General features: G+C 34.4%; 1 long non-coding RNA gene across 6 annotated transcripts; it reads left to right on the top strand.

The window, feature by feature from the left end:
* The first annotated feature begins 868 nt into the window (after positions 1-868).
* On the top strand, positions 869-6,839 carry LOC113286497. 6 transcript variants are annotated; one of them, XR_003329353.1, is made up of 10 exons: positions 869-1,149; positions 1,249-1,333; positions 3,597-3,678; positions 3,793-3,872; positions 4,694-4,807; positions 4,916-4,973; positions 5,109-5,150; positions 5,264-5,323; positions 5,421-5,507; positions 6,348-6,828. It is a non-coding gene; the product is annotated as an uncharacterized LOC113286497 (long non-coding RNA). The 6 variants fall into 6 exon arrangements; XR_003329355.1 differs by having other exon boundaries at positions 875-1,149; positions 1,244-1,333; XR_003329349.1 differs by lacking the exons at positions 869-1,149; positions 1,249-1,333 and adding an exon at positions 2,581-3,346 and having other exon boundaries at positions 3,472-3,678; positions 6,348-6,431; positions 6,562-6,839.
* Positions 6,840-7,506: the final 667 nt, after the last annotated feature.

The following is a 7,506-nucleotide window of genomic DNA, read 5'->3' as shown; positions in this document are numbered from 1 at the left end:
AGATCTCATTCACATAGATTATTCAGATTTCTGTCGCGGCGGAGGTCTATACCAACTTTTGTACTTCATCTTCATTATTCGACTTTGTTCTCATTGGATTTTATTTGATATATATGCTTGGAGAATTTTTATATACTTAGAGATTTACTTAATTAAGTTGATTAGAAAACAAGTTTACGTGTCTCCATGATTCTTTCACTTTCATCGAATATGCTTGATGATTTACAAAAGTCGACTCTAAGATAATTTATCCGGTTCTAGATCTCATTTTATCTTAGTTTATATGCTTTTGAGTCTACGATAGTTGATTTGCAAAGAAATTCACTCGAAGAGTATAGAAAATGGGAATAAATCAAAGGAGTTGTTATTTCCAGCTTGTTCGGTATCTTACCGAATAAACTGGCACCACCCATTAATACCGTGATGGAAAATTTACAACATTTTCTTGTTAAAGTTTGGAACCTTCCCAACGGTGTCACTAAGTTCACTAATACATTTTAAAACCTATGAGAACTCCATTGGTTAAATTTCCTTATGTCACGTGACGTTAAGTTAACTTTCATATACTACTGCCTCTGTTTAAAAAAAATCATATTTCCATTTTTTTATTTTAGCCTAAAAATAGACCAAATTAAAAAAATGACAGTATGTTTTCTTTTCTTTTTAAAAACGGAGGGAATATTTTGATACCAGTCAAAATCGGTGTCTAAAATAAAAATTGACTAACCTCGCTACACTACAACCAAAGGATGCCGATGCAGGAGATTCACGAATTACAAATCGTGACCATATATCTCGTTTTTCCGTTTCTCGAGATTCCACTCCTAATATAATCGTAAAAAAAGAGATGGGAAACCTAAAATATTAACCTAATTATATATCTCCGCCTCTATCTCTTCGCCTCCCCCACCATCACGAAAGACAAAATTAAAAATGAGAATCAGGAACCCTAACTCGATCTCTTCTTTTTTTCCATCTAAACTCATCAAATGAATCTGAAAACTTGGATTCACTATAACTCTTTCGACCACCGAAATCTATAGAGGAATATTACTCATCTATTGCTGCTACTTCGAGTATTTCTGCAACAACTTTTTATTCAACTAGGTCAAAGTTCAGATGTTCAAAATGTTTTGAAACCTCCTCCTGGTAATCCTTTTTTGGTTGAATTGGTTTTGTTTTTTCGTTTTTTTCGTTATTTTGTTCTTTTTTTTTTTTAAACTGAAGTACTATTTTGTGTTAGTGCAGGTGCAGTAAAGGAATTGAAGTTAGCAATCAAGAAAAAAACAAATGAAATCAAATAATAAAAAATGGGTCATCATCATATTTCATGGTAACCCTTTCTTTTATTAGATTTCAAAGGATATTATTAGGCTTCATTTATTGTTGCAGTTTAGGTGTTTGTTTATATGCCTTAACCAAATCAACATCACATGATAGATAATATAAGTGAATATTAACTGAAATCATATCACTAATCTCACATTGGTATGACTGCAAGGTTGTAAAATTTACATTTAATGAGACAAACTCTATATTTAATGATCTTTAGATTCTCCCATAATTTAAGGTAAGGGTTCGGGCATTTGCATAGTCTCCCCTTTGAGAAATGTATAACGATGGAAAGCCCAGCAAAGCAAGATAGAGCTTCTCATAGGAATGAATATTCTATGAACAACTGTTTAGTGAATTCAAAATCCACTCTGATGTCTAATAGATTTACGTTTAATATCATTGAAATATGAAATCCCTTCAAGTATGTAGTTTAGTTCTTCTATCATGATTATGTGATTTTTGTAGGTCAGTATTAGTAATTGATCATTTACGATCTTTTAATAAGTTCATATTACGGATGGTATACAGGAGGCATGTATGGGGTAATTTCTGCCTTTTGTACCACAATGAGAAGCTAATAGACGACAAGTCTATGCTTCAAGATTTTGGCATGCGTATCCATAGGTAGAAATACTGATATCTTTGGTCGTGGTAACTTCTTTGGATTACCGTTATGGTTGTATATGGGAATTTTATTGACTTTTAAGGTTATTGATGGTAAATGCAGTACCTGGCTTCTCTTGGTTGCAGTCTCTCATTACTTGTTGATATTCCGGAGGAAGAATGCAATGAAGAAATATTTAATTGCAATGCACTTCTTGCCAACTCTAATTGTGATGATTCCAGTGAGTCTAATGGGGTGATTTTATATCTGACCAAATATGGGAGAGGGGAACCGATCCTAGTAAGAGGTGCAGTGCATCACAAAGGGGAACTGATCCTTGTATGAGGTGCAACAAGGTTTATAGCAGAAAGGGGAACTAATCCTATGAACATGTGCAACATATATAAGTTAGATACCATATATATGTGTGGAACCGATCCTAGTATTTAGTTAACCGAATTTTGGAAAGCTAGTGTGATTATGCACAGTACTCACGTGGAAGGTAGAACCGAAATTTGTTTTGGTAGAACCGATAAACCCATGATTGTGATTGAATGTTATTTGATCAATCGCATAGTTCTTGAAAGTCAGATGAACCGATTCTAAACTTGTTTGGAAGTGTGGCAAATCGGTTTCAAGGTTCTAAGTGTGAAAGAGAACTTACAAAGTAAGGATGTCGACGTACTTTGAACACGTGCTATGAATGTTTATTATTTAATTGTTCAAAGTTATTCCTTAATAGCTAAGGGAAGACACTAGTGGAGAATGGGGTTTCTACCCACATTCACGATCCCTGTTAACGGTAGTTTGACCTTTGACCGATGAAGACCGTCGCGGTTATGATAAAAACACGGAGAACAGATTGAGCCGTTAAAACAAGTCGTATTATATTTACGATTTTATCCCTCATTTTTACAACCCATACCGCTACGGATGAACGCAGCTTTTCCTATGGTTCAGGTTTCTAGGCGGCCCCGTTCCCATTTCTATTTCTATTGTGGCTTTCATCTCTCTCCACTTTTATCTTATCTTATCTCTCTCGCTTCGCCTCTCGGTTTCTCTCAGAACCAAAGAAAAAAGTGAACAACCCATCCCCCTGTTTCATTTTCATACCAATACGAATCATTGATCAACAGATCTGCATAATTGGTTCCTCCTTCTAACAAAGATGATGATTCTAAACTGGATAAATCAAACAACCCTTCTATATGTCTATTTATCTGCTCTTCTTTCTCTGTAAATTTCTGCTGTTGCTGCAATCGGAAACCCTAACTCTTTGTAAATATCTATAAAATTCTTCACAGCCGATCAACATCCCCTTTTGTTCACCAACAACTTCCCCAACCCAATCGTTGTTTTTCATCATCGCAATCAGAAACCCTAACTCTCTCTTTCGATAATCAAAAGGTATAAATTCTAATTTTCCAATTTAATAGTTATCACTGCTATCGTTTATCAAATTATTCCCTGAATTTTTAGATAGGTATCAACACTTCACTTCTGATGAATTTTTTTTTTTTTTTTTGTAACAGATTTTTTAAGATGTTAAACAATTGAAGATGTGGTGAAATGAAAACCTTTTACTTCTCAAATCTAGGGTTTTTTAATTTTGTTTCTTTTCAATAGATTTTTGATAGGAATTTTTGTCTGTGTGTAGGTCAGAGTATGATAGAGGTGTGAATACTTTCTCACCTGAAGGGAGATTGTTTGAGGTTGGGCATGGGACTGAAGATAATAAGGTAAACAACAAATCTAAAAAGACCTAATTTTTAGTTTCTGACTGAAATTTTTGTAACCTAATTTCTGTGTTTATGGTCATGATTAGTTTGGGTTTTTCGTGCGTTTGTATGTAGCTTCGGTCAACTGCAACTGGGTTAAAGACTAAATAAGGAGTGGTGCTTATTGTTGAGAGCGTATCACTTCGCCATTGCTGGTTTGTTCTTTGTTTCATAGCTTTGTTTGCGTTTAATAATTACCCATAAATTTGATTATTATCTATTTCCTTGTTCACGACCTGTTTTAGTATGAAACATATGTAGTGCCTTCTTGTTATGTATGGTATCGTTTTAAATGTGTTTTTGAGTCAGCTAATACACTAGGTTCAGGTCTATTTTCAGCATATGGTTATGTTATTAGAATGTCTAGGTCATAATTTCAACATTTTGCACATGCCAGACTCTTTTTTAATTATATGCATGTATCAAACTGGTTAGAATGTGTTAGTAGTTATCAAACACCTTCATTGGAGTTTCTATGTTTGTGCCTATTTTAGAAAGGAATCTCTGCCTAAGTGCATAAGCATAGTATTGCTAGAATGGATTGTGGAATGTCTGTTGTCATTGTGGAGGTTCGCTTACAAAACTTAATAGTAGTAAGCTGTAAGCCTTGCTTGCCAATGCCACTTGTATGGACTGTTTATAAATTTTGCAATATGAACTGAAAATTATGTAGTTGTAAGACATCCGGTTTCTAAAGCTGGACTGGTGGATACAGGACGCTAGATAAATGATATTGGGTAATTCAGTGAATGGTTCTAATTTTTAGGTTGACACGTAATTCAGTTTTCCTTTTTGTTACCTTCGATAATTAGTTGGTTCCGACATAGATTTGACTCCTGTTCACTGTCCATTGGCAATATCTTAATATTTCAGATTTTAGATCCTTGAAAACTGGTTAAAGTTGTAAGAAAATGCTGCTAGTCATATGGGATTGCAACATCTTTATTTATTTTATTTTTCTTGGTTTTTGTTTCAGGAGCCTAGTAGAGTGGAGAAACTTATGGGAACCGATGAGCATATAGGTTGTGCTATGGGGGGACTTATTGTTTATACTCGTACACTTCTTGAACATGCACGAGTCAAAAGTCAGGTGATGTCTTTATTCGGTAGCATCTCAATTTTTCGCTTGGTAAATCTAGAGCACTTCAGAAAATATTTATTGATATTGATTTGTTTTTTTGGGTGTTCAAATCTACAGATAAGCCAACCCGAAGATTGGTAGCGTGACCACCAACTGTCTTGCTCCCCTTGCAAAGGTTTGTTTGCTCGCCTTGATTACCTGGTACATCAAATTGTTTGTCATCTTTATTTAGTTATTGGACAAGTGTTTTATTTATTGATATTGATTTGTTTACTTGGGTGTTTAAATCTACATATAATCCAACCCGAAGTCTGGTAGCCTGGCCACCAACTGTCGTGCTTCCCTTGCAAAGGTTTGTTTGCTCTCCTTGAATACCTGGTACATCAAATTGTTTGTAATCTTTATTTAGTTATTGGCCAAGTGTTTTTACATTTTCACAATGTTTGTTTTAATTTTTTTTTGTAGGTCACAGTGACAGATTAGGCACTTTTGAGGGTCTCATGGCCACTGTATATGCAATGTCTGGTAAGTCTAGTTGTCTCTATCATGTTTTATTGAGATTAATTTCAAGAATCAAGAGTTATGGATCTGTATCTTCTACTTTCTCAATCATGTGTTTCAGCAACACAAATGACTTTTGATGGTTCATCGCCCAAGGACTGGAGAGGTGGAAGAGATGCTTCATTCAGTATCATTCCTAGCCGCACTGGTACATCCTCAAATTCTTATATTTCCCGCTTTAAGCATTTCAAATTTGAACATCAAAACCATTATAGCTAGGGAGCATGTTTAACTTTATGCCGATAACACCAATGTTCAGTACTTCTTAAGAAAACTAGAGGACAAGTATATCATTTCCAAGCTGCGATTATAATAAGCTGCTTGTTGCTTGTCGTTTGACTGTAGGAATTTAGTGCTGTGAATCCTACTGTTTTAGAAAATTGTATCATGCTATGAAGTTGTTTCTAGGACACCTTCCCTTCTCTCGTAGCCTTTTCTCTGCCATTTGAATTATACTGTTTGGTTATTCCCACATATGTTTAGATAAGAAATTAAAGAAGATGCCATGATAAACTCGAAAGAACTCATCGCTATTATTTATAAGAACAAAGAAATTGACTTTCTTCAGCTAAAACCAAGAATAGCCATGCAGTGGTGTAACTTTGTTGTTTGGTGAATTGGTATAAATTCAAATGTCTGTCATCCTGTGTTGCGTCATATTGTATGTTGTGCTGCCATTAAGGATTGTTATGATGCATCTTCTATTTGGGTACATTTAGGTTTTACATTGTTTAGTTTCTCTAGACATCTTGGGGTTATTTCTTATGTTAGTGCAGCGTTTGATCTTAACTGCTGATGCATAATCTAAGTTTTGATATTTGTTTGTGAACTGTAAATTGATTTATTAATTTTCTCTAGACATCTTGGGGTTATTTCTTATGTTAGTGCAGCGTTTGATCTTAACTGCTGATGCATAATCTTAGTTTTGATATTTGTTTGTGAACTGTAAATTGATTTATTAATTTTTGTTGTTTGTTTTTATTTGCAGTTACTGGTGGCTTTACCTAGGCTGCCACACATGAAGAATACTTCACAATTAGAATATGTCTTTCCATACATCTTTTCCATAAATGTGATTCACTGATGTTTCAGATTATAAGTTGATGAATGATAAGATAAAAGTTGCTTGAATAATTCTGTTGAGTATTATATGACCTACCCACATTAATCAGCTGATTGGGGGATTTATTTTTGCATTGCAGGAACGCCATTATGAAATATAGGTTAAGTTCATCATCAACGGAGTTCATCGTTTTGTTGTTTATCATTTTGTAACTGAATCTTAGAACGTAACTACTTTTCTGGTCTGAACTTAAGGATTTACACTTTTCTGGTCTGAACTTAAGGATTTACACTTTTCTGTGTAATTTGAATTGGAAGACTATATGTGTGCAACTTTTCTGTGTAATTTGAACCTAATCAGTGTTGAATTGGAAGACTATTTGTGTGGAAGTTAAATTTCATTCTCATTTGATTTGTATTTGGTTTTCATTTGAGTTTGATTTGATTCTCATTTGAGTTTAATTTGGTTTTCATTTGAATTCTCATTTGAGTTTAATTTGGTTTTCATTTGAACTCTCATTTGAGTTTAATTTGGTTTCATTTGAGCTGCATTTGAGGAGTAGTCAGATTCAGTCAGGCCAGACAGATTCAGTCAGGCAATCTGAATCTTTTTTTTTTATTTTAAAATCCATATCTACGACTGACAACGGACAGTCGTAATACTTCACCCTAAAAGTCGGTCGTGGTTATGAGTTGCGCCGCGACTCTCACAGCCACGTCACAGACGAAAAAGGCGCTCGGGCAGCGACCACTTCCGCGACCGCTAAAACTGGTATTTAACTCGATTATATGACTTGCTTCATCGGTCGCGAAATTGCTATTCTCCACTAGTGAGAGAATCCCAGGATCGAAACATAAATAAGTTAAGAATCTTTTAATTAAGGTATTTAACTTCATTTTGTAGGGAAATAAGAATTAGTAATGTGCATTTACTAATTAGAGATTTTCCAAGAGATTTCAATCATTATTTTTGGACAGAGCATTTCCAGGAATTATGAAAACCGAATTTGTTCTTTAATGAATATCTTGAGAATATTTTCGGTTTTGGAAATTCCTTGGTGTCCAAACTTCCTTGTCTATAAATA

The sequence above is a fragment of the Papaver somniferum genome, chromosome 1 (genome assembly GCF_003573695.1).
Source record: "Papaver somniferum cultivar HN1 chromosome 1, ASM357369v1, whole genome shotgun sequence".
Taxonomy (NCBI): Eukaryota; Viridiplantae; Streptophyta; class Magnoliopsida; order Ranunculales; family Papaveraceae; genus Papaver; species Papaver somniferum.
This window is presented reverse-complemented; position numbering and strand designations above follow the sequence as displayed.